Below are 24,533 nucleotides of genomic sequence, written 5' to 3'. Positions count from 1 at the left end.
TTTCCACACCGCTGACAACTCAGAAAACAATTCAAGAGGGAATTCAAAGGATCTGTTGAAATTTCAACGAGGAAATCTGAGTGAGTGAGCATATGTAAATAGAAAGAATGAGTAGCACATAATTACATCAAATTGTTACTTAGCAAGGGAAGTAAATAACCCAAAATATGCAGAGCAAAAAATGGCGATGAATTAGAACTAATTACTTAAGGCTAATTAAAATAAGAATGGCTTGAATTGAAATATGTTAATAGCATTGAACCTGCCACCTATGAGGGAATTTAAATAAAAATGATAACACTGCTTCAACCTTCACCTGATGGGGGTGGGAAGTTGGGAGCTGGAGCTCATGGCTGCTTTGGGGCTATTGACCATGGCAATGAGTTATTTGGGATTGCTCTTGGAATGGGCTGGAATTTTCTGGTGGGTACAGGTCTCCTGTTCATGGGAAGAAAGAGGTTTTCTTGCATGACATATGTGAAGTGGAGGAAATAGTGTGAGAGACAAAACCTAAATCCCTTGAAGACAAATAGATCCTGAGGTACCTCCTCATGCCGGGAAGTGCTATGGTTGAAAAGAGTAAAAGAGGCACAGAGATAATGAGATCACGAATAAGGAAAGAGAAAGAGGGAATAAGAGAGACTGAGGGAGCGAGCAGGAATGAAATAGATAGGGAGAGCCTAGAGCCATGACAAATCATCACCGGCTTCAATTATATGAGCCTGCTGAGCTATGAAATCTGCCAAAGGTCATTGGATTCCTGTCTTTGCAAGTAAGAAACAAGCAACTTCGCTGGTTCTACCCCACGGCCAGACTATCTGGTGCTAGTGTCCGCAGACCAGCAGCATCGCTCGTGGCTCTAGGTACCTGCACCGGCAGCAGGGCTCTAACAAGCTAGTCCAGAGAGCATGGACAGCCCCATTTAGGAGATGAACATGCCCGAGCCATGCACCAACTCCTAGCATTCAGCCAGCATGCCAAAGTGCTCTTGTGCCAGCAACTCGTGCCCTGCCAGAGAGCAGAGGGAAAACCTCAAGCAGCAGGAAAGTCTGGCTCAGCATCTTCCTGCCGTACTGCAGGCATGCCACAGAGCCCAGCTTTTGCTTCACCACTGTCCTGTGTAGGCTCACGCCCCAACCCATCCTCAGCTGCAACCACTGATGCTAGCAGACTTGGATCCATGCTGGGCATGGACTTACCCAGTTCACTGGCAGCATCTGCATGTGGGCAGGTCCTGAAGCCCCTCCTGCCACAAGCAGCGAGTGCCCTAGCTGTGCACCATGCTCTGGGGCTCATCTCACGGTGCTGAGCTGGGCGTGAAGCTCTCCCTGCTTCTGCAGGAGCTGAGCTCTTAGTTGCATTTATGGTCTCACTCTTCCCAGTTCCCATGGTTCACTCTGGAGGCGAAAACCTCTTATACCTCTCCCACTTTGGGATTTGCATGAAAACCATGAGCTCCACGTCCTGGCACGCTGTGCGAAGAGAGGCTGCAAAGAGGGATGAAGGGTGGGACATAGGAGCAATGCAGCCTTTCCATTTTCACGCCAACTCCTGGGCTGGCTTTTGAGCCAACTGAATGGGAAGCTGGTGCCAGGCTTGCTGCCAGATGATGAATCCAACTGGATTCATCCTGGAGCTGTACATCTGAGAAAGCCCTTAAGCCCCAGCACGGTTGGGTCCTCCCCAGTGGGCATGGGATGCCGTGAAAGAGCAGCAGAGGAGCTGCAGTGGTAGAGACCCTGCTCTTTCTGTAACAGCCTTTCCAGCACGGACCAGCTGCCGAGACTGGACTGCAAGAGCCACTCCATAACACCTAGAGTATGGACTGACTCCCAAAGTCCTGCACAGGTGATGGTAACAAATCTTGGATCAATTGTGTGAACTACAGGCTATGATCTACCGATGACCATCTCCTCAGTGCTCAAGTTATACCAAATGACAGCCAGGACATGTGATGGTGGGACATACCCTTGGAAAACATCACTGTAGTGAGTGCCAGGGCTCCGCTTTGAGCATACAAGTGAGGTAGAGCCATACCAGGGTGGCTGTAACATGATTTCTATTTCTCCAGCCTCCTGCGGAGAAAAAAAATCACCTCCTAGAAAATCAGAGTTGAGACTCGTTTCTCCTCCTGTGTACGGAGAAGCTGCGGCAGTCGGGGAACAGGTCCCTGTGAGCCTGCTGCCAAGGTCCCAACACCGCCGTCACTGCCCTGCCTGACCCTCTGCCTTCCAGGGGGGGAAGCCCTGGCACCGGTGAGGACGCTGCCTCGGCAGACACAAGCGGTCGGCTGAAAGACATTTCCTCTTTGTTTCTCTGCTCAGTGTAATGAATCCTGCCTCCCACTCAGATCTGCTAAGTAAGAGGAGTTACTGTGAGTAATCCCCACTTCGGCATCTTCTGCTGTAATCGCAGAGAAATCACATTAGCTTTTTTTTCTAGGACAAGGAGAAATTCATCAAAATTGCAATCCAGGGAGAACACACGCAAGAGAGAGAAAGCCAACAACAACACACACTTACCCTGCAAAAATCCCAAAGTTGACATTTACATTTTAAACACTTATAACAGCTAAACAAATAGCAGTAATTATACTATTTGCATACTTTGTTAAATAATTGTTTGTCAGGTAAAGGGAGCCTGCGTGTGTCTGTGAAGGAGCGGATACTCAAAGCCCGAGGAGGCAAAACAGCTGCTTGCTTCTTTCCTTCCCAAGTGCCCGGTTTGCTTCACAAAATGGTGACAAGTGACCCAAAGCACCGGCCAGGGGTTTGGGTGTGCTGACATACGGGACGTGCAGGTATGGGGGTGGGAGGCCTTTGGCTCTGGAGGATGAGGGTCGTGGGATGTAGCCACGCTGCCCAGCAGCCGCATTGCCTCCCTGACCACGCAAACCAGTTTATTGCTCCAGACACGAGCACCAGCCCTTGTCGAGGTGAAGCTCCCATGATCTGAGCACAAATTTAGGACTGCAACAGCAGGTGATCCCCAAGAAGCAAGAGAGCTGCAGAAGAAAGCAAGGGAAGGCAGAGAAGCGGGACGGGGCCTTTTGGCAGCCCTCCCAGGGCAGGTTCCCCCTTGGCACCACCGCTTCCATGCCAGCCATGCGCTGAACGCCCTTCTGACAACAACACCTGACACTGAGCCCACAAGCCGTCTCATGGCTGGTGACTTCCCCTTGCTCCTGCAAAAGCATCTCAGCTTTTATCCCTTCCTGCTCAGCTTCTCAGGCAGACGGCTAATTGAAGGGTTTTTCTTTCTTTTCTAGTACAGAAAGCCCAGTAAATGCCTTTTAATCTGCCCAGCTTTCCCCATGATTGGCTCTATCCTCTCGCCACTCCTATCCTGCTTGCTTTTTTTTTTTAAGTAGACTTGAATGATGCGAACTGCTGGAGAGAAGAGAAGCCTTCTGCCTCTCTTCACATGGTCAGAAAAGGTGGAGCGGAGCCAGAGCCACTGCATCTTTTCACACCTGGCTGGAACCAGGTCAGGCAGCTAATGCATTTCTCAGGCTCAGCGGCTACTTGTTGGAGACACACGAACGCTGCTCGGCTGTTCGAGTGCTGGAGGCTGGGAGCAGAAATTCCAGCGAGAGACACGTGTGTCGGAAGGCAGAGAGGGATGCAGTGCCAGGAAAACAAAAAGCAATGCGTGCATGGAGAACTCTGCTCTGTGCAATGGAAAGAGATGCAGATTGAATAAAGGCTCGATGACTTCGAAACTGTCCCTCCTAGCCTCAGTTAAGACAGGAGATTTCATTAACGGTGAGAGCGAGTGCTAGTGCCTTGCCAGTGGGCAGAATTCCAGCTCCAGAGGTTAAAACTGTCCATGCAGGTCCCTCAGCCTGGGAGCAAAACTGTGCTAACTCTGTGTCCCCCCACCCAGAGAGCTGGTATCCCCAAGCAACAGCAGGAAAGTCACAGTCCCAAGGAGGAACCCAACCGTTCGCTGGCTGTGATCTGTGCAGCTCACGTTTTTAAGTGTACAACTAAGGGCATCCCATGGGGCTGGGGAAGAGAAATGCTGCAAAATAACCATTCTCCCCTCAGAACATTTTCACTGGATACGTTTATATTTACCCTTCAGCCAAAACTTTCTCCTGATTTTTTTTTCTTTAAGTTGAAAGACTATTTTCCAGCTCAACTCTAGTTCTTTCAAGTAGAAAGTAGAAGTGTTCAGTTTTCTTTAATGACTCCTTTCTCCTTTCTCTCCCACTACCCTGCTTTTTACTTAGAGTTAAAAAAAAGGAAATGAGGGAACTAAAACTAACAAAATCAGAGAGAACGTTTTTCTATTAGTTTCAAATAACTTGAAACAACTTTTTTTCTTTTTCCTTTTTTTTAAAAAAAGTTTTAGGAGCAATTTTGAAGGATGCAAAAGCTTTATGCAAACCTTTTTATGTAGGTCAAAAAACCTTTTTCCCAGGATTAAAAAAAAAGAAGAAAAAAAAAAGCCAAAAACCCTTAATGTGCATGAAACAATGTGGACCAGCTCTAAAAATAAGCTACCATAGCGATGAAAGCTTTGCCCCGACTGACCGTGCCTTGGTGTCACCTTCTCCTGCCTCAAGTGCCCTGCGTTGCTCTCCTGCCTTTCCAGCCTGCAGCAGAAGCGTACACAAGGCACCCCATGTGGGCTACACAACCAGGGCCACTCTACGGTCCACGATGATTCACATTCACTTTGCACAAGTGCAAACGCCTTCTCTCCGTGAGTACATCCCCCACCATGCGATCCTGCTGCCCTGCATCTCTTAACAAAGGCAGGACTCCAGGGCTAGGTGAGCAAGCTCAGTGTCCCACCCACATGCTGATACATCACCCCTGGCTTGCAGAAAAAAAGCATCCTTGGTGCTAGATGCTGGTCCAATTTAGCCAGTCCAATGAGAGACGCTCATTAAAAAAATGAGCAAGTAAAGCAAATTCTTTATAAGCTTTTTGATTAGGTAGATGTGCTGGGCAATGCTGCACTCAGTATGAGATAACGTCCCCATGAAGGCAGGGAGAAGATGGGCTGCCAGGCAGAGGGAGCCAGAGCTAAGAGCTCCTTGGGATGGCTGAGCGCTTTGCTGACCGAAGAGGAGTGGGATGCAGCCAGGGCTTGACAGCATGACCGTGTCTGTGCCTGCATGTTGGCTTGAGTCGGAGCTCTGGGATGCCATCATCCTGGTTTGGCGCAGCAAGGGAGCTCGAGCTGACAAAAACACATGTAGCAGCTCCAGAAGCCGGGAGGGAACGTGCCTGCAGGTCACCGCAGCGGCTCTGATGCCGCAGAGAGCAGTGTCAGCCTCGAGCAGGGCTACAGGTGTTGACCCCTGCACTCGGCTCCAGCACCATCACCTCGAGGGAGATTTGACAATGTGAGCAAGGTCAAGGCAGGAGTCAGAGGTGTCCCCGCAGTGCACAGCATCGTGGGAGAGGCTGGCATATGTCAGCCAGGGCAGAGCTGGGAGCCTTGGAAAGTATTCTTGGTTTGGGACAGAAAGGCAAAAAATCAGAGAGACAAGAATTGTGATTCCTGCTTCCCTTTAAATAATAAAAAAAAAAAAAAAAGTTCATGGAAATGGACAAATTTTGCTTCAAAAGATATTTAACACTTCATTTTGCTTCATCCCTTTTGAATACTTCTTATAAAACACAAAGGCTTTAAACAAAAGGTCATTAAGAGACAAAGAATTGAAGCCTTTCTTGCGCGAATGAAAAGAGAAGGCATCTTGACATTTCTAAGAGTTCTTTTTTTTTTCCTCTTTTCCAAAATGAAAATTAATCAACATTGATTTGATTTCAAACACAAAAGCCCATTTCGTGAAGTGGCATTTGCTGATAGAGAGCTGTTTCGACAAGAAAATTCCAGCCAGAGGAGCACACCATACACTGCACACCATTAGGGTACATGAGCCGCAAGGACACCGGTCTCCCAGGGTTCATAATAAATCCCATCCTTTTTCTGGGTCAAGAAATTCACAGCTGTCTGGAGGTTATGCTAACACGCCAGGTTTTGGGGACTGATGTCAAGATCTGAGGAATTCCTGTTGCCTGGAATAGAAACAATGAAATTGTTCCAAGGCACCATTTATTCCCAGGTGCCTGCGAGCTGTCATTTCTGGGGAAGATGAACAATCTGAGAAGATCTAATATCTTCAGCAATAATTCTGGAAGACAGAATTCATTCAGCTCCCCAGGTCAATAATGAATGGGACTCGTGTGAGCCAGAGGAGGACCGAGAGGATCCGACCACCAGCTCTCTCAAACCAGGTGAGCCTGTGAAGTCATGAGAGAGGCAAAGAAAGGTTTTGAGCAGCTCTGCCTGGAGACCATGCATGGTCCACAGGGGCTGGACAGGAGCAGTGAGGAGCAAGGGACACAGTCACCGCAGGGCTGGCAGGTGCTGGCCGACAGCGGGATGCTGCTCTACAGCGTATTAAGGTCCAGCCTAGTCCCCTTGCTTTAAGCCTTGTGCTACTCTAGCATCCCAGTTTCCCCAGTAAATGCCTGTTTTATCTTGCCTCCTTTCACCTGTCAATCAGTTCTAGTCTAAGGACTAGATAAGGACTAGCACAGACTGCTCTAGCTGGGAAAAAACAAGTGATGCTACAAACAGCAAAGTGCAGAGTGTGGCTGCTTAGATATTTGTCAAATAGCCATGAGCCATCCTAAATGTGCCACAGCATTTACCTGTGATGAAGAGTCAGAGGTGGGATGGGGAAAGGCCAGTGAGGAAGGAAGCTACCTGCTTCCCAGTAGGACATGATGACGCATTAAGCCCGGGTACCAGAACCAGTCCTGCTTCCCTGCAGCACTGCCCTGGCTCTGTGCAGCATCCTGTCCTGGCTTGTGGTCACTTCCCTGCGTACCCCACTTCCGAGTGCCCTGGGTCCCTGTATCTATGTCATGGAGCAGAGAAAATGGCAAGTGAAAAGCAAACAAAGTGAATGGGAAAAGCGTAACAAAAACAGTGGCAAAGTCTTCCCACGCCACTCTGTGCTTTCAAATAAATGAGGCTAATTAACTAATTGCCTAAATTATTATGGCTATTTTTACCCTCGTATGAAGGCTCGGCATTATTGCCAATTTCTCAAGACTCAGCAGTGAACTCTCAACTTCTCAGAAAGTGAATGAAGCAAAGCCCCTGGAGTGGGGAGCCGGAGGGCAGAGCAGCTGCTGGGCCAGAACTGGGCATGGGGCTCAGGTGGGTTCCGCTGCGGCGAGGAAGGAGCATCTGCAACAAAACCACCCCCGTCGGGTGATGCTGTTTAACACAGAAGTTCAGAGTTATTTGCTGAAATCTCACCTGAACATGAATCTGCCTCCCAGTAAAGGATTTCTTCTATAACTAAGCATCCCCTCTGCTCCACCAGTTCCCCATCACAGCCAAGATGAGAGAATCTGATTTGGAGGAAGGGTTTCACAACCAGGCAAGCGAAGGAGAAGACTAATGGCTAAGGGTGCGCCAACATGCCAGTCCTGGCAGTGGCTGCAGCTCTCATGGGTAGACCCAGAGTAACCTTGGACAACTGGGCAGGAAGCAAGGATAGTGCACAACTCAGTATCAGCAGAAAAACCTGTTTGAAAATGGCTTTTTGGCCACCAGGGATGTGCTAGCAAGCTACTATTGACCCATCTAAGGACAAGCTGGTAAAGGTGGGGACTTTGGGTCTGCATCTGAAGGAGGATGGAGATTGCTGGAGTTGGTTTTAACATCTGGTTTGGGACCGGGCTGGGATTTTAAGAGCTTGCTGGCATCTACCGCACCACTGTGGAGATATCACACCCCAGCGCTGCCAGCTCTGGTCTCCTGAACCAGCTATTAGCAAACAAACACCCTCCTGGGGCAGGCTGGAGCCTCTGCTCCTCTCGGGGAAGCCACAGGGCTCTGCAAGTCCCGGCACCAGGCGCAGGGCTGCACGCTCTGCGCCTGCCCCGGGAAACAACCACATTTCAAGCCTGGTTTCCCCGCTGCCACCTTGGGGAGCAAGTTCAATTCTGCGTGTGCTGCTTCCAGAACTAATTGGGGTTTGCTGTGCTAGTGACGCCTGGTGCCTCCATGCTTATGAAATGGCTGCAGCCAACTAACCAAAACATGTGTGTCCCTCTCCCAGCGGGGAGTTAAAAGCAATGTCATGTCTGATAGAGCAGCTAGCGGGACTCTCAGGATGTATTTACTGAGATGCACCCATTGCTCTTTCTCTGGGGACACCGGCCACCATAGACCAGCCACCACTGCTTTGCACATCAGCTCCGAAAAGCTCTGGAATGAGATGTACACTCAGCAAGTAGGGAACTGATGTTACACAGCCTACACACACAAAATCACTCCTCCGTCACACGCACGCAAATATCTCCTTCCCAAATTATCCAGACCACCCTCCACAAAAGGAAAGCGCTAGCCCACCTGCTGTAACCCGACAGACCACACCTACCGTCCCAGGTATGCAGCCTCCATTCAGGGAGGAATCCAAGGTGGCAGGAGCTACCCCCTTCCACTCTGAGAAAATGCCATTTTCTTGGGTTTTGAGGGATTTTCTCCCAAAAGAAAGCTAGATGTTTTCTCCTCTTCAGCTAAATGCCAACATCTTAGCTCCCTGGTGGCAATTTCAGTTAACTCCATTAAAATCCCTCAGCCATGCCTGCTGAAGAGCTAGTCCCCTCAGGAACGAGGAGATTGATAGACCTCCTTTTCTGTAATAAACCTCACTTATCAGCTGTAATGAGGTGACATTTCAAGCCTGGCTCTTTTCTCAACACACAAGTACACAACGGTTTAGGGTGGCAAATCTCTTCCAGGCATGTCATTGAGGAGAAAGGCAGGTGAAAGTCCCCTGTCCTTTGGATGAAGGAGAGAGCTCCAAGATCATCTGCAATATTAAACCAGCCATGGATTAACGGGGCTGAGTCCCGGAGACCTCCAAGGATGGAGATCTCATGGCCTCTCTGACTGCTGGTTCTGGTGCTGCACCACACTCGGCACACATCCCTCTCTCTGAATATCCTGTACCTGAACCTCCCAAGCTACTTTCATGCCCATTGCCCCCTGTGAGGCTGCCTGCTGCTATTCAGAAGAGTTTGGCTCTGTTGTATTTGCCAGCTCCATCCAAGCAGCTGCAGCTATTTGATGCTGCCCTGCAAACCTGGATTCTGCTGGCCATCAGGATGCAGAGTCTTTGGATGCCTTGAAACATTGGTCTGACACTGCTGCTGAAGGGAATATTGGCACCACGTTAAGCTATAAAGTAAGCCACAGACGTCCTTGGGCCAGATTCTGCCCAGGCACTTGTCCCTCCTACAGGGCTTCTTGACCTTTCACAACTGTTTTGGTATGGATCCGAATGACGATGAAGGTGGACCAGATGGTCACCACTGCTGTACTCAGCAATGCATGAAGGACACCTCACAACTCAGCTAGCAAGGCAATCTTTTGGTATCTTTCCTTTCCATCTGCAGACACTCTCCTCACGCTCTGGCCATCTTGTTTGCTGAAGACCCTGTCTGAAGTGGAGCTGGCCAGCTTTTGCTGTTGAAAAATGCCATTTTGTTGAGGTTTACCTAGTCTGGAGTGAAATCTCTGTTAGATCAGGCTCTCTTCCCTTAGAAAAGACTAATATTTTCTACCATTTTGCCAGTGAAGCACAGGAGCCATTGTCCCAAAGCTTTGTAAATATAAAACGGAGATTATGGCCCCTGGGGTGATTTGGCAGGAAACTTCACCACTTTTCAAGGGCCTTCCTGTGTGTGAAATGGAAAGAGCAATGCTGCCCTGTAGCTCCCTGTTTGCAATGCACTTAGAAATTCTTGAATACCTGGCACTAGACATGCCGTATTATCTCCTACCTCATCTCCTGTGTCTGAAGTTGGCGGCCTGGCAAGGGGAATTATTCCAGATTTGTGCTGTCCAGAGAACAGCCTGGCAGGAAGATTTGCAAGTCACGTCTCCCCGTTCAATGCCATCTCCTGTCCCATTGCTCAGTAACCCACTAGAGATGACGAACTTGTGCTCTCCATCCTGGGAGTAGCTGGCAGCCCTAAACCAGGAACTGGCAGTCAGTAACTTGCTGCCTGCTGTTCTGGGGCCAGCTCCAAGGGCTGCTCACTGCCTACTGCCATCACACTCAATGCTTACCCGAAGACACCACCACCTCAGCTGCTACTGCAGAGCAACCGCATGCCACGTCCAATGCTGCCCACTCCACTCACACCGGGGGACCAGCAGGGAGACTGGGTGACAGTGGTGGAGCCCAAGGGAGGTCAGTCCTCCTGCAATATTTGCAATACAAGAGAATATCCTGGTTTCTTCATCCCTCCTATCCCCAGCCAATATTACAGTGGAGACAGAGAGGAATTTAGGACACTGGTACTTCCTTACAGGTCCCACTGGAGGTGTTGGGGCAAAGGGAGGAAAAGTCTGATTCCATTTACCAAGTGCCTCTTCCTAGCACAGTTCCAAGTCAGATCCAATTTCCCAGTGTTGCCTTCTGCATATTTTATCCACTAACAGATTTGCACACATTTAAATACAATACAAAGCTGCAGATACCATCAAAAGCAACTAGAGAGGAAAGGGCAGGAGAAGCTTGTACTTTTTCTTTAGGCTTACAGAAGACACCATCCTGAAGGCTCAGAGAAGGGGCACTGCCAGACAGGAGCTATGCCAGACGCTTGCCTGGAAAAGCACTGCCTGGAGGGACAGACGGGAGGCATGGAGGGCTTCAGCAGTTAGGTCCAAGCATCTGAGATGCTCAGGGCAGGGATTGGCACTGGTGATGCTGGGCTAGAGCATTCAGTAACCTCAACCCATGGCAGTACCACCTGAGAGAGCAGGATGTCAGCTGCAAACTTGCTACACAGCTTCTCTCCAGAGAGAGGAAGAAGCCCTTGGACAATGCAAAGGTTTCACGGGAATACCCCGCTGGTGAAAGAGGGCATTTCCCAGGAGGTCTGTGCACAGGCACAGGTACGTAACACAACCCTTTAAACACACGCTCGATGGAGTGACACGGTGTTAGACGATTAAATCCCCGACGTACCTGCGGGAAGCAGGGAATATATCCTTCTCATCAGAGCTGTGAAACGCATTCACCTGTTGCAGGCATTAATCCTTTTTTTACTAACAGTGGCAGAGCTGTGCACGTGGAAATCCTGTCTGAAATGAATCCCTGATAAAGAGGAAGCCAAGTTAAAAGGTGAGTTTTACTGCCTGCCAAGGCTTTAGGTTTTTAAAGGGTCTCTTGTAGAATTACTGTATTAGCAGGCTATTACGGATGAGGACATCAAACTGCTATGCACAGCAAGAAAAACATAGAAGTTTTGAGATGGGAAAGGAATGCTTGGAAAAAATGAGGCAGAAGAGGGCAAGAGGGGGAGTGAGGAGAAGCAGTGATGTGCAGAGGGGAGGGAGGCTGATAAATGATGGAGGAGATAGTGGAAGGGGAGCAAAGCAGAGAGCAATAAGCAGTAGGGTAAGGAGAAAAGAGAATGATAAAAAGAGGAGGAGAAAGGGAAAGAAGAGATAAATGAGGGCAAAGACCAACTCATCATTTCGCAATTCCACCCCGGCGGAGAGGAAAATTGATGTCTGGAGCTTTTTTATGGCCAACCTCCTGGGCATGGGACAAAAGACAAGTTATTACCCAAACCCAGGTCAGGTCTGTAGCCTGCCAACTGCTTAGACACATTCAGAGAGCCCACGAGAGCCATAAATCAAGGGGGGCAAAGAGATCACAGAGAGGCTGAGACCAGGCACACAGCAGTGGTGAGCTCAGAAAACGCAATATAATCACAGGAGAGGAGCGAGCCCAGGAGCAACACGGACTGACAAGGAGTGCCCAGCCCAAAAGCGCTTTGCTCATCTCTCCTTCATGCCATTCCTAAGGACAGCGCTCCCCCAGAGATGCAATTCCCCCTGCATTTCCTCCTGATTTCTCTTCCTATTGATTTTCAGGCTCTGAATACCATTTATTTTTACTTGCTTGATTCACTCATTCATTGAATAAAGGCATCATCACTATTATTATTATTATCCCCGTCATCGGGCTCCTCATCACACATTATATTATTTGCATTGCAGAGCTGGAAGATTTCAGGTTGAGGCAGGAAATTTGTGTGAGTTGTTATTACTGCAATCAAATGAAGTGAGAATTGGATTGGTGAAGGCTGCCAGAGCACAGCTCTCCCAGCAGGACACGGAGGCTCTGCCCAATCAAGGGAAACTGGTGGTTTATTGCACAGGTCCCATCAGCAATTTTGGACCTGCCTTTGGTGTCCCATCTCTCCCTCCCATCCCACCACCCAGCTGCACTGGCTGCCAGCAGAGAATGGGGAAATGCATCAGTACAGGAGGGCGAGGAATCAGAAAAGACTTGGCGAGATTGCACATTTTCTGCCTTGCTGATGGTATTTATTAGACAACAGAAAATAGCTATTTTACCATCTGCCTTGTAAAAAAAAAAAATCCTCATTAAATTAATGGAATGTGCAGCTGCCGAACAGTGTTCCTCTCCCTGCCACCTCCCGAGCAGCCTAGCACTTGCTGGAGCGGCGAATCAGGCTGCCAAAAGTAGTGGAGGCTAACTTGGGCTTGTGTGGTGGGAGAGGATGGACAGATGGACAAAAAGCTTCCTGCTCCTCCCAGCCCCGGGGCTCTTGCCAGGGGACATTTGGGTGCCTTGTTGGCGCACAGGGGGTGCAAGGGCTGCCTTCATCGCTGTGCTGTGGAGCAGAGGGCCCGTCCCCATGCCACACGCAGCCCTGCAGGGTCTGAGCTTGCGAAGGATACTGGATGAGTCTTCTCAGCAGGCTGCAAATACCTCCTTTTGCCTAAGCGGAGCATGACCCAGACTTCAGCAGGAGGAGGTCAGAGTCGCCCATTGCCCTGCATTGAGCACGGTGACTTCTGGGGGCAAGTAAAGTCCTAATTTCCATGCCTCCGCCATCTTGATCAATGTGAGCTACTCAATCCATCCCTATCATCCACCTCTGATGTGAGTTGGTGCTTGCCCTGTGGAGGTGTTCAGCCAAGATCACAAAACCACGAAAGCCTCAAGACTGGCTGACTGCATAGCCCAGAGGAGCTCTTACACGTAAGCTTTAATTTTGGCTGAGAACACACCAAAAATCATGAACCAAATTCTTTCTCAATCCCAGCAAGACAGGAGCACCATAAACCAAAGGTCCTGGATGATTTTAATGATGTTAATGGAGCTAGGAGAACAGCAACCACTTTAATGCCAGTGTTACCATTTCTGCTTGGCACTGAACAGCACTGAAGACTTTTAAGCAAACTTTTTCTTCTGATATCTGTGGAGCACGAGGAGTGTTTGATGGAGGAGTGGTTGCCAAAATCCCATATTACACGCGGCCTTGAGGAGCAGGTCCACCAGTTTGAATCACCAAGGTCTCCCAGAGGTACCAGATGCCACAACACACCGCCTTAGCCAATATACTCATTGCTTTACCACCTTCTCACGAGTAACACCTGAAGAGTGATGTCTAGGACAACTTTGGGTCCAGCAGTTCTTCTCCCAAGGAAACAAAGCCCTTTGTTAGATGCCTCAGCCCTGACAATGTTTCAGCATCGCTGTAGCACAATCCACATTTAATCCTCACTTGCATTTTCTGCTGCTAACCCCTCTGCTAATGCTGGGAGTTCCCAGTGTCTCCATTGGTCGTCTGAAGGTGCAGTCTCTCCTTTGTGGTCCTCTCTCCCGCTTTCTGGGAGGCTTTTCTATATAGATTTTTCACCTAGATGAGTTTTTACCTGTCTTTCGCAGGAAATTTTCTCCTTTAGCAGTTACAAAGTGACTGCGGAAAGCTGACCTCGGGAGATGGGTCCAGCTGCAGAGCGGTTGTTTCCATCATGCCCATGGAGGAAAGAGGAGATGGCCTCTTGGATTTCAGCACGCAAAGGAAAGTTACAGGACTACAGCATGTTGAATCACTTCATGCCGAAATAAATCCTGACATAATAAGCCCTAATACCGCCAAAGAAACTATTACAGTCAGTCACAAAAATGATCCACATTGAAAACCAGTGAAAATACCTCTCCCCAGTGGAAAACATGGCTCCAGAGGATTAGTTGCAGTCAAAGGCGATAATTTTGTGTTTACCCAACAGATGAATGCAGCTCCAAAAGGCAAATGTTTGTTGCCAGAAAAACCTCTGCTTAAGCAAGATTTTGCCACCTCCCATCAATGACTTGCTTTTAAAATCAATGAGCAAGAACAAAAGGGAAGACCATAAAAGGCAGAGATCAAATCAAAGTCCAGAAGGACGTCATGGCTGTCTCTTACACCATTGCCTTCAGTCCTATAAGTCCTTAATTAGACGCAGTAAGGGCAGAACGCCAACCTAGTTGCTTCACAAGCACAAGTTTCCTGCTTTTCAGAGGTTAATGGCAAAATTTCTCCCAGCCCTTGCCTGCATTGCTGCTGGTCTCAGGGATTTGTAGGCAGAACCATGTCTGCAAGTCACTGACTGTATCTGCAGCACCAAGTAGGTGTCTGTGTAGGGTTGTAGGTGTCTTTGTATGCATGGATCCTGACCATGTGGTGCATGCACGCTGCTCGGTAGTGCCACTCTCTCAGAGGAACCTGCGCGACAGGGGCACCAAGCTGCTGAGCTTCCTCATGGAGCTGCTCATGGGGATGTCTTAGCAAGCAAGTTAGCCAAAAAAGACACGGCAGAGTAGCAAAAACACAGGGACAGGCATTTTTTTCCTTGAAAAAACATTTGCTTTCTTAGGAAAGAAAAATCTAGCATCAATTTAAAAAAAAAAAAGAAAAGCCCAAGTTCCTTTAATTAAAACTTGAAGCTTGTCACAGGGAATTCTGATAAAAACACTGACATTTTGTGAAGTTGCCCTTGGACAAATCATAAGCATTGAAAGCTCTGAGACACGGACACTGTGGAAGTGCCTCTGCGCATGCCAGAGCATTTGGGAAGGACATTCATCTTCCTGCAGTCAGGTGCGTCAGTAAGCCTGTGATGTTTCTCGTGCGCTTGTCCTTCCCGTGTCCACGTGCGATGTACCTAGCATGTGGGGCTGTGGCAGGCCCGGGAGAAAGCCAAGAGAAGGTCGCGTGGTTACACATGGTTAGGAAAAAATACAGCGCACACGTTGCAGCACTGTGTTTGCTGGGCTTTGCAGGAATGCAGGGCTGCAGATGTAGTTTAGAAAGGAGGGACTTTGTCCCTGTACGTCTCCTGGTGCTCACACAGACACGGAGCTGCATCACTTTACAAAGCCCAGGACGCATTTTTACAGCTGTCTAGGGTGAGGGTTGCTGGCTGGGACAGCAAGAAGTGAAACACAGCTCCCAGATTTCAGGCAACTTGTTCATTCTGGGGGCATTTGTGGAGCTGAAGGTTGATGCAGCGCCCACGATTCTCTCAGATACCTCCAAGTCAGGTCCTTGTGCAGAGGGATGCTTCCACCTCGTGAGCCAGAAACGCTGGTGCTGAGGCTTTCTCCTGCATATGAACATTTTTATGCATCACTTCTTGCTCAAGGTCTCAGCTGCCAACAGCAGCCCTTCCCCAGGCCCTGGTCACACAGACATGGACCCGTGGCCACCTCTAGTCATCCATGGAGGAAAACAAGAAAAAAGAGTAAGTGAAGAACCAACTTAATCCTCCAGGTCTGCCCTGGGGCTGATGCACAGCTGAGGAGCCGCTGCTTTTTAATACCACGGGTCTCATCTCAGCATCATTTCCCATTGCTCCATCCCCCTGCTTCTCCCGTGCACATGGGAGCACTGGGTTCACACTAACAAATCTGAGCTTCCCCAGATGATTAAAGGAAGCACTGCCTTTTAAATGGCTCTGTTCAGGGTTGAAGGCTGTGTGGAGTTGGACACTTGGCTCTAATGATGTGAGAAAATCTCCCTGGTGTGACCAGTCCTTCCCGGCTGTGGAAAATAAGGAGAAAGGCAGAGGGGAAAAACAAACAAACAAAAAACTTCCTCCAGCCTCCAGTGGGAGTCCCAGAACAGACAGAGGTTTGTCACTCAGGATGGTCCCTCCAGGGCTCCGCTTGCTGCCTGCGTGTGGCTGGGAGAGGCAGCTCTGCTTCGCGGTACTGACGGGGATGCACACGCATGCGGCACTGGTGGCTTTCTGCTCCATGGCAGCAGATGAATCAGGGTCCCACTCTGGCACAGACCGACGTGACGAAAGCAGCTGAGTCGCGCTGGAAGCTCACTCTCAGGCAGGGAATGCCTGCAGGTTTCATGGCGGGTTCTGTCCTGGCTCTGGCTGCCCCACCAATATTCCCATGCTGGTGTTGGGGGAGCTATTACGTGAGACCAGGGTGTTGCAGGTGTGCACAGGCTGCCATGGCACAGCCGTGCTGCTGGAGCATCACTCAAGTCCACAAATGAGACCCTGCAGTGAGCTGGAGAAGGATCCAGCCCCGGGGGAAGGCAGAAGACAGCCAGCACCCCCAGCCTGGAAGCACAGCAGCTTCACAAGTCCCTGCAGGTGTGGGAAGCAGGATCGGAGCAAGCAAACCACGCCATCCCTGATGCACAGGGACCGCTGGCTGACACCTCTTCAGGTTAGTCTCCATCGCTGCTGCTGCCAGGGGACCAGCCGTCAGCCCTCTGCACAACGGCGACGTGAACCCAGCCAGTTCGCTGCCTTCTTTCCCCACCACCTTCCTCCATTATTAACTTGCTAATGACACCCGAATTCAAAGCCAATCTTGGTGTGCACAGTCCACTCATTTCCCTCCGGACAAGTTTGCTTTTTAGAGGCTCTCCTTGCCGAGATTCACCATTCTGTGGCAGCGGGCAGTGGCTGGGTGGGCTCTGAAAGGAGGGATGCATTTCCTCACGCTTGGATAGGGCTAAACAGAGGCACGGGGGGAGGCCGGGCACCAGCCAGAGGTGTCCTGCAGCGAGTGACCCTCAATGTGACATTGATGGCTCTTAATTCTTAAGCCTGCTTTGGAAGGATTTCAGCAGATCCTATTTAATCACTGCAGCCTCTTCATCTCTCCTGTCTCAGCTCAGGGTAACGTTACGCGTTCTCCTCCACTGGCTCTCTCCAAGAGCTGGCCACCCTCCTCTTCCTCCACGGGTCCCCGGCCCGGGAAGCACCGCCAAGCCCTTTGCCTGCCGCACGGCACGGGGCTGCCAAAGCCTTGGCTGCCCTCGGCTTGTTTACTAATGCACAGCTCAAACAGCATTTTCTTAATTTCCCCAGTCCGCAGGAGGACTCCATCTCTCGCTAACGAAGGGCACGGCTTCCTGCAGGTGTGCTACCACCTCCCCGCAATTGGGCTGTGCCGTGCATAGCATTAAATATTTAAGCGCTTGTCAAAATGTTGTAATGATTTTTTTGTCTTGTTCCATTAGCTCCGTTTCTAAAGGCCACCACTGGAACTACTGAACATTTATTTCTATTGAATCCAGCTTAGAAGTTATGATCTGAGAAACTGGGAGACAGGACAGTATGTTCTGTGACGCCTGCTTTTCCCCACCATTGCTCAGCTGAGACACATCGGCCTTTGAAATATCATTTTTATTCCTACCTTAGAAAAACTAAAATAAAGAGATTAATTCTTCTGCCCGCTTGATTTGCTTCTGCCTGCTAAATAAGGTATATAAATATCAGTCAGGTGGCTTCCCGGTGTAAGTTTTGGGGCCGTCAGTTTAAACACCTTGCACAGTTTGTGGTACCGGCCGTGTGAGCTGGATTTCCTCCCAAGGCGCAAAATCAAGTGTTGTTATTACGCGACTTTCTTGTTGCTGGAGAGGTACGCACATGAATCTTCCTCCCTCGCTGCCTGTGCATGAACAGCACCTTATTATGCTAACACTAGGAGTACTGGACAAAGAGCACTGAGGAAAGCCACTCGAGACAGCAGTTTGGGCTGGGGGAGAGCGCGGGCAGGGGGGGCTGCGGTCCCCAGGTTTGCTGTGGGTTCACTGTATCGCCGTGCAGCGCCAGAGCCAGAGGGATTTGCACGGGGTGGGGAAGCAGCCCCGGGGACACTGGGGAGATGCCCAACGCACCAGTCCTTGGCCAGGGGATCTCGCACCAGGGCCACTGCAGGGCTCAACTCCTCCCAGGAAAACCCCAAGTTTTTACACTTTGGGAAAAAGAAAGTGAAATCTAAAGCATTCTTAAAGACCCCGCCCTGCATTTTATTTCCTCTCTGTTTAAAGACACGTGAGAGTCCACAAGTTCCAGTCCCCCTGCCCAGACACTTCACAAAGTTGTAATCCCCACTGGTGACATCACAGGCCATTGCCACGGGGACATCACAAACTCATCACCATGGGGACGTCACAGACTCAGCGCTGCGACTTCACCATGGTGGGGATGGGCAGCGAGGGAGGCAGTGCTTCCCAACCACCAGTGTCTCCGGTAATTAGCAAACTGGCATGGAAAACGAGGATGAAACACAGGGTAGGAACATAAAACCATTTTGTATGATCTATTGGAAAGTATTCCCTCATGAAAAAGTGCCTCCTTAATGGATCCTGCGCTCTTAAGTAAACCGCAAAAGGCAGAGAATAAAATAGAAATTATAGTGATTTGTTTTATTGGGCATTTCATCGAGTAATTAAGAGGATAATTAGGAGAAGGAACATTAAAAGGCGTTACGCTCAGCCCTCATCTTGCTCTGGAGGAGCGAGCTACTGAATGTGCAGCATCGTGTGATGTTTCCCTGGGCTAATGCGGGGTTCCCTGGGGCGAGGGGGGCATGCATGGATGTGCCGCAGTGCGAGGGGTCACATATAGGATGGGAAGGAGTGAAAAAACATCTCCCCTGTGGCCTGCCAGGACATCAGAGCTGTCACAAGAAATGTGGGGTGGGAATGTCAGCTTGCATGGAGTAAATCGCAGCATCTCTTGGCACGTGGTGCCAGGTTCTGACGCTTGTGCATGGTGTGTTTCAGTATAGAGGAGGCTGAAGGGAAAAACGTAAACTGGCCGTGGCTGCAGCGGAGCTCTGGGGAGAGCTCACCATGGTGAAACCCATGCTGATGAGGCACCAGGGCCAAGGCAGAAGTGGCAGAAAGCTGGAAAACCAGCCGAAAGCTCAGCGTAATGGTTACACTGCGCCAGGAGAGCAGCTCTGTCACTCATCTCCCTTCTAACACCTAACCCCCATTTTGCCTCCTCATCTTTTTCTTTGGAAAATATGTATAAAAGTACCTGCATAACTAAACCAGATCCACACAGCACCCCACACCACTCCAAGAGCCCTCAGCGGTCACAACTCGATCTAAGCTGCTTCTCTAAAATATCCAGTATTTCCCACAGACGAGGCAACCTCAGTCCTGGCCAACACATCCATGAAACAAAGACCTCCTCAAGCAACAAAATCTGCAGCTCCTTTACGATCCCCAGCACACCTCACTCCGCTCCGTTTACCCACCGGCATGGCCATGCTCCAACACAGATGTCAGGACACCAGGTCCCACCACGAGCTTCCTCTGCAGCCCACATTACACGCTGGGGACCCCAACGCTCACACACAGCCATCTCCTATGAGGCCCCAGGTGAAACCAGCCCTAGCAAGAGCAATGCGCCCACTGCAAGTCCCAAACGGTCGCTGAAGGGAGCAAACACAAGCGCAGGGATGGGGAAATGCAAACTGGAGTGACAGATGCTATGAAAAGAAAAGGCTTTACTGAAAGCAGCAAGTTCCATTGGACATACATTTATAAACACCAAGACAACAGATAGGCTAATTCATGTTATTGCCTCAAAGCACTTGCTCAGGAGACAAGACAAGCAACTAATCCACCCAGAAAAATGAGAAACCCGAACCTGCAACATGGCAGGTTTCCATCCTCCCCTACTCAGGGGGAGCAATCCCCGCCCTCTTCAAAGCAAAGCAGAACTGGCTTTTTATGTTGTTGCTGGCCCTTACGGGCTGAAGAACAGCTTGTTGGGAGATTCAAGTGCTTGGCACAGCCCTAAAACAAGGCTCCTGTTCAAAGTGCATGGATTGAAGTGCACCCTCATTTCACTCTGAGGGTGACGGAGCCCTGGCCCAGGCTGCCCAAGGAGGTTGTGGAGTCTCCTTCTCTGGAGATATTCAAGACCCACCTGGACAAGGTGCTGTGCATCCTGCTCTGGGTGACCCTGCTTCGGCAGGGGGTTGGGCTGGGTGACCCACAGAGGTCCCTTCCAACCCTGAACATTCTGTGATTCTGTGAGGCTAGATTAAGAAAGCCCAGCAGGAGTGCCTAGCTCTGTTCCTATACCAAAAAGGCTGCTCAGTAGCAGCCAACGCAGCTTCATCCTGCTCAGCCCTCCACACAATCCCTAAGCAGCCGCTCTGGTGCTCAGGAAGCAGCGGTTTCACATGCGATGTTCGGCTTGACCTGGGGAGCAGGTAACTGCCGAGCCTGTGTTCCGCTTCCCAGTGCTGCTGTGGGAGCAGAGCTGCCCAACCCCGGGCTGCAGGAGCACCCACCGCGGCTCTGACGCTGTTACCGTCCCGAGGAGTTGGACAATACGCTTCCACACAGGCAGGTAAAGACCAACAGCAAATGCAGGACGAAACGTCACCATTACCCACCTCTGCCCAGCCAGGCAGAGCAGGTAGAGCCTGCAGAGCCCAGGGCTGCTTGGGTGCCGAGCGAGTCCCAGGCAGACAGCTCATCTGTGCCTTGAGATGAGTTTAGAGAATCACTTTGGAAGTTTCCCTCTTGCCAACACCTAGTTGCCCCCCTCTAGTCAATGCAACAAGCAGGTTTAGTGCAACGCAAATGGGGAACAGAGGATAAAACCATATATACCAGTCCATACCTGAAGGTGCATCCTTCCTTTCTCGCCAAGCAGCGGGGAAGACGTTGCTGTCTCTCGGTGATTTTCCAGCATCCTGTGTTGCAGGTAGATTTATGCGCTGATCGTAGTTGGAGCTGTTAATAGAAAAGTGCAAAGAAAACGGATTTTACTGTGAAGTGTAAGGTTGCTTCTCTTCCAGCTTTGCACTTTCATGACTTTCTCTTTTTCTAATAGTTTTTCCTATATTGACCATGTTTGGGGTTCAAAGCTTATGCATGAGACAGTCAGAATCATTACATGGCTTAAACGGATATCTTGAGAGGGACTCCGGACTGAGTAGTTCCCACTTTAACTGGGACCCAGAGGGATGAAGCTAATTTGCAAATAATGTTACATGCTGGTTTTACTTGAACTCGAGGGAAAAGGCTGCAGTGGCTACTTGTCATTCCCTGGGAGAAACCAAACAAAATGGAAATCAAGTTCACTAGTTAAAAAAAAAAAATAAATATATATATATATATTAAAAAACAAAAAAAAAATCTGCAGCAGACCAATTTCTCCCGCACCGGGGAAACGTCCCAGGACTGCAATGAAGCCGTGCCTCAGCATGTACAGCTGCCGCTGCCTGGGCCCCGGGGACAAACAGACCAGCCGTGCTTTTCCCAAGAGCAAATTTTTAACTCTGAGAGTTGCAAGCATTTCTCCAGCTTGACTTGAGCCACTTCTTTCTTTATGCGGTTCGAAAGAGAACTTTCCCCTTTAGCATCGCAAACGCCTTCCCCCGGGAGGGGGGAGCTCCGGTATCTGCAGCGCCGCATCTTTACAGCGAATTGCCTATCGATGACTTTGTGGCTAATATATACAATGAGAAGCAGAGGAGCTAATATAATGCAATTTTCCATGTTTACTGGATTATTACAGTGGTTGAATCTGCTGATTAGTTCCTATTTTTCTTGCCATCTCTTCCTAAGCATCCCTTTTATTTTTGCCCTGCATATCTGCATATAGAGTCGTTTACCCGTACGGCTGGTGTAACAGCCAGCAGGGCCAAAGCTATCATTTATTCTCCCTTTCAAATTTAATCTTGCAGACCTCAATCTTTGTGATACTGCTATTATTTTTTCTGTATCTGATCTAATGAGAACTAGCCATTATTTTTGCCTTGAAATAAGAAAAATTGAAAAAACTAATCCAAGCAAAAGATTATGATGACGGTGGCACTAATGATCCTTGGCATACCTCCTTGCAATGAATCCGGTGCTAAAACAGAGACCGTTTGTTTCCCTTCTCTCTACATAACTGCAAGACTGACCCCTCATGAACAGGCAGCTCCCCAGCAATAACCAACATTGCCCCGATCTCCCAGGGGATTCATCTCACTGCCAGCTATCTCAGTGGCCCTTCTTGTCTTAACTTATTTACCCAAATAGTGGAAAAACAACTCAAGTGGAGCCGGACACCCTCCAACAACATGACTGCAACTGATTTCTTCAGTTTTAGACAGTCTTTGGAAAGTATCTTCCCCCGACGGTTATTAATCAAAAGGGAAGGGGGAATTTCCTACAATACAAGCACTACCAGAAAGTGCTTTTCATTACTGTTCCTTGAAGATCAGGGCAAGATGTTTTGGCCCCCAGCTTCCTTAATGCTCCCCAGCTCCATGCAGACTACCGCACTAGCTGGAGACCATCCACTGAAGCATCAAGCCAAGCTGTTCTGCATGTCCCCACCTGATCAGCCAGCAGGGATTTACTTGGGAGAGGTGAGGAGACAAATTGAGGAATTGCCCCCTCCTCCCTTCTCCTGCACCCAAATTATCCAGAGGTTTCCGAAGCAGCGAATGTGCCCACCCGCTCTCCTCACTGCACATCCACAATTTGCACCATCACTCTGTGTCTTCTATCCATGCCATGCTCTTCACCTCTGCCTGCAGCCCAGAGACCTTCACGTGCCCTCCCCTTCCCCCTAGGAATATTACAAATAAATCACGGGGCCACGTTCATCTCTTGGTCTTAGTGATGCAAGCAGGGACTTGGAGCTGCGTCAAAGGCACACAGCACTGGCAGGGCAAGGGTCTGGCCTGTCCCCTGCACCAGGATTTACACAGACGAGAGCTGTGGAAGTCAAACTGAGCCCTTCCCCACATCCTCTACCAAACTGGCCTGATTTGGGAAACCCCTTGCTCACGCCAACATCGAGCTCCCAGCTGCTCAAGCTATAGCACTGTTGGAACTTGAGCATTTCTTGGTCTAGACACAACAGAGCGTGTATTATATTTATTATTAATGAAAGATTAAATGTAATAAAGAGCATTATTAATTTTAAAGCTACTAATAATCATCAGCTGTCCCTCACTTCTCTCTGCAAGCCTGAGAGCTATAATAAAAGAGCAAATTCCAGCTCAGCATCTTTAACAAGGCTGCTGTGATCCACAGCCCAGCTCCGCAGCTCAGGGCCATGGGCATTTTCTGCAACTAGTGAGGAATCTCAAAGGTGTTCTCATGTGAACGACCATAAAAAGCCAGAAATGGCAGAAAAATCACTCCCTTTGGAAAGAAGGACTCACAACAACCTCCCAGCTCTGTAACACCAAGTTGTCTTCTTGTGTCCGAGTCTGCAGCCATATCATCACCCCGAGAGCCCAGGTTTGCACAGTGACCTGTGTCATTAGATGGCAATCATCAATTTTAGCTCGAAGGACAAGTCTGCATTTCCAGAAGTGTTCCTTGCCCTCTTCCTCCCCACAAAAATGCAGCTCTCTACAGTCTCATAGGAGCATGTACCAAACAACAGACCCTTCAACTCTGAGTTCTCATGGGACAGGATTGTCCCTGTGACCAGGTAACACTCATCTCGCCTCCCAAAAGCAGCATCTGCTCCCATCAGAGGTGCTCCAGCAGCACCGGGGGAAATGGGAGCAAGGCCATTTCTATCCTGAATCCTCCAGCATCTCAGCAGGACAAGCGAAGCAGGCAGCCACCAACCCCAGCAGAAATTCAGGGTGTCAGCAGGGCACATAGGCAACTGCAAAGCATCACAGAATCACATGCCAGCAGTAACGTTTTCCTGCTGTCTCTGGCACATCAGCATTGATGGTGAATCACATCTCCTTTGTATTTCACTTAGAGGAACAGGGAGAAAGAGGTGTTTTACAGTCACAAAGAGCCCCTTCCTTGGAAAACAGGCTATTTTTGGTACTATAATCCCTTTCCTATGGAAAAGAGATGGAGGCCCAAGAGACTGAGTGAGCTGCTGAAACCCAGAGAGGAGTCCAGCAGCAGAACCTGGAGCATAATTCAGATATCAGGGACCAACAACCAGGACCAAGACCCACGTTTAAAGACTGTACCAGCCTCAGGACTAAGATCTGTGCTTTGGTACACATCTACCCACCTTCCTGCCCACCAATACTACCGCAAGCCATGCCAGCACGAGATGCTGCAGAGCAAGAAGGTGGCAAGGAGCACTTTGTTTTCTTACTCAGATCTTTCCTAAGCGTGCAAGGACCTGGCTCCTCATCCAAGTGCTAATTCTCACCCTCTTTCATCCCATTTTTTTGCAGCTTTTCTACAAATCCGGAATACATTTGAGCGATCAGCACAATGTTGAGCGAGAAAATCGTATGCTATATTTCCGCTTGGCATGATTTTGAAATGGTTAAGCTGTTAAGCCCTGAAAGGGAAGTTTTAAGAATACATTGAAAAAAAGAAGCCAAAACCAAAAATAAAACAACAGTGGCAAAATTAGAGCATGACATAAAGGAACCATTTGGATGGATCCTTTTTTCCAGA

The 24,533-nt window shown here is 49.4% G+C and overlaps 1 protein-coding gene across 4 annotated transcripts in view; it reads right to left on the bottom strand.

Moving 5' to 3' along the window:
* Positions 1-24,533, bottom strand: part of ELFN1 (extracellular leucine rich repeat and fibronectin type III domain containing 1) — a 108,716-nt gene that overhangs the window by 65,407 nt on the left and 18,776 nt on the right. For all 4 annotated transcript variants that reach the window (XM_075436387.1, XM_075436388.1, XM_075436389.1 and 1 more), the window contains exon 2: positions 20,764-20,876. The gene's annotated coding sequence lies outside the window, so the exon portion shown is untranslated. The remainder of the gene's footprint in view (positions 1-20,763; positions 20,877-24,533) is intronic.

The sequence above is a fragment of the Opisthocomus hoazin genome, chromosome 15 (genome assembly GCF_030867145.1).
Source record: "Opisthocomus hoazin isolate bOpiHoa1 chromosome 15, bOpiHoa1.hap1, whole genome shotgun sequence".
Lineage (NCBI taxonomy): Eukaryota > Metazoa > Chordata > Aves > Opisthocomiformes > Opisthocomidae > Opisthocomus > Opisthocomus hoazin.
This window is presented reverse-complemented; position numbering and strand designations above follow the sequence as displayed.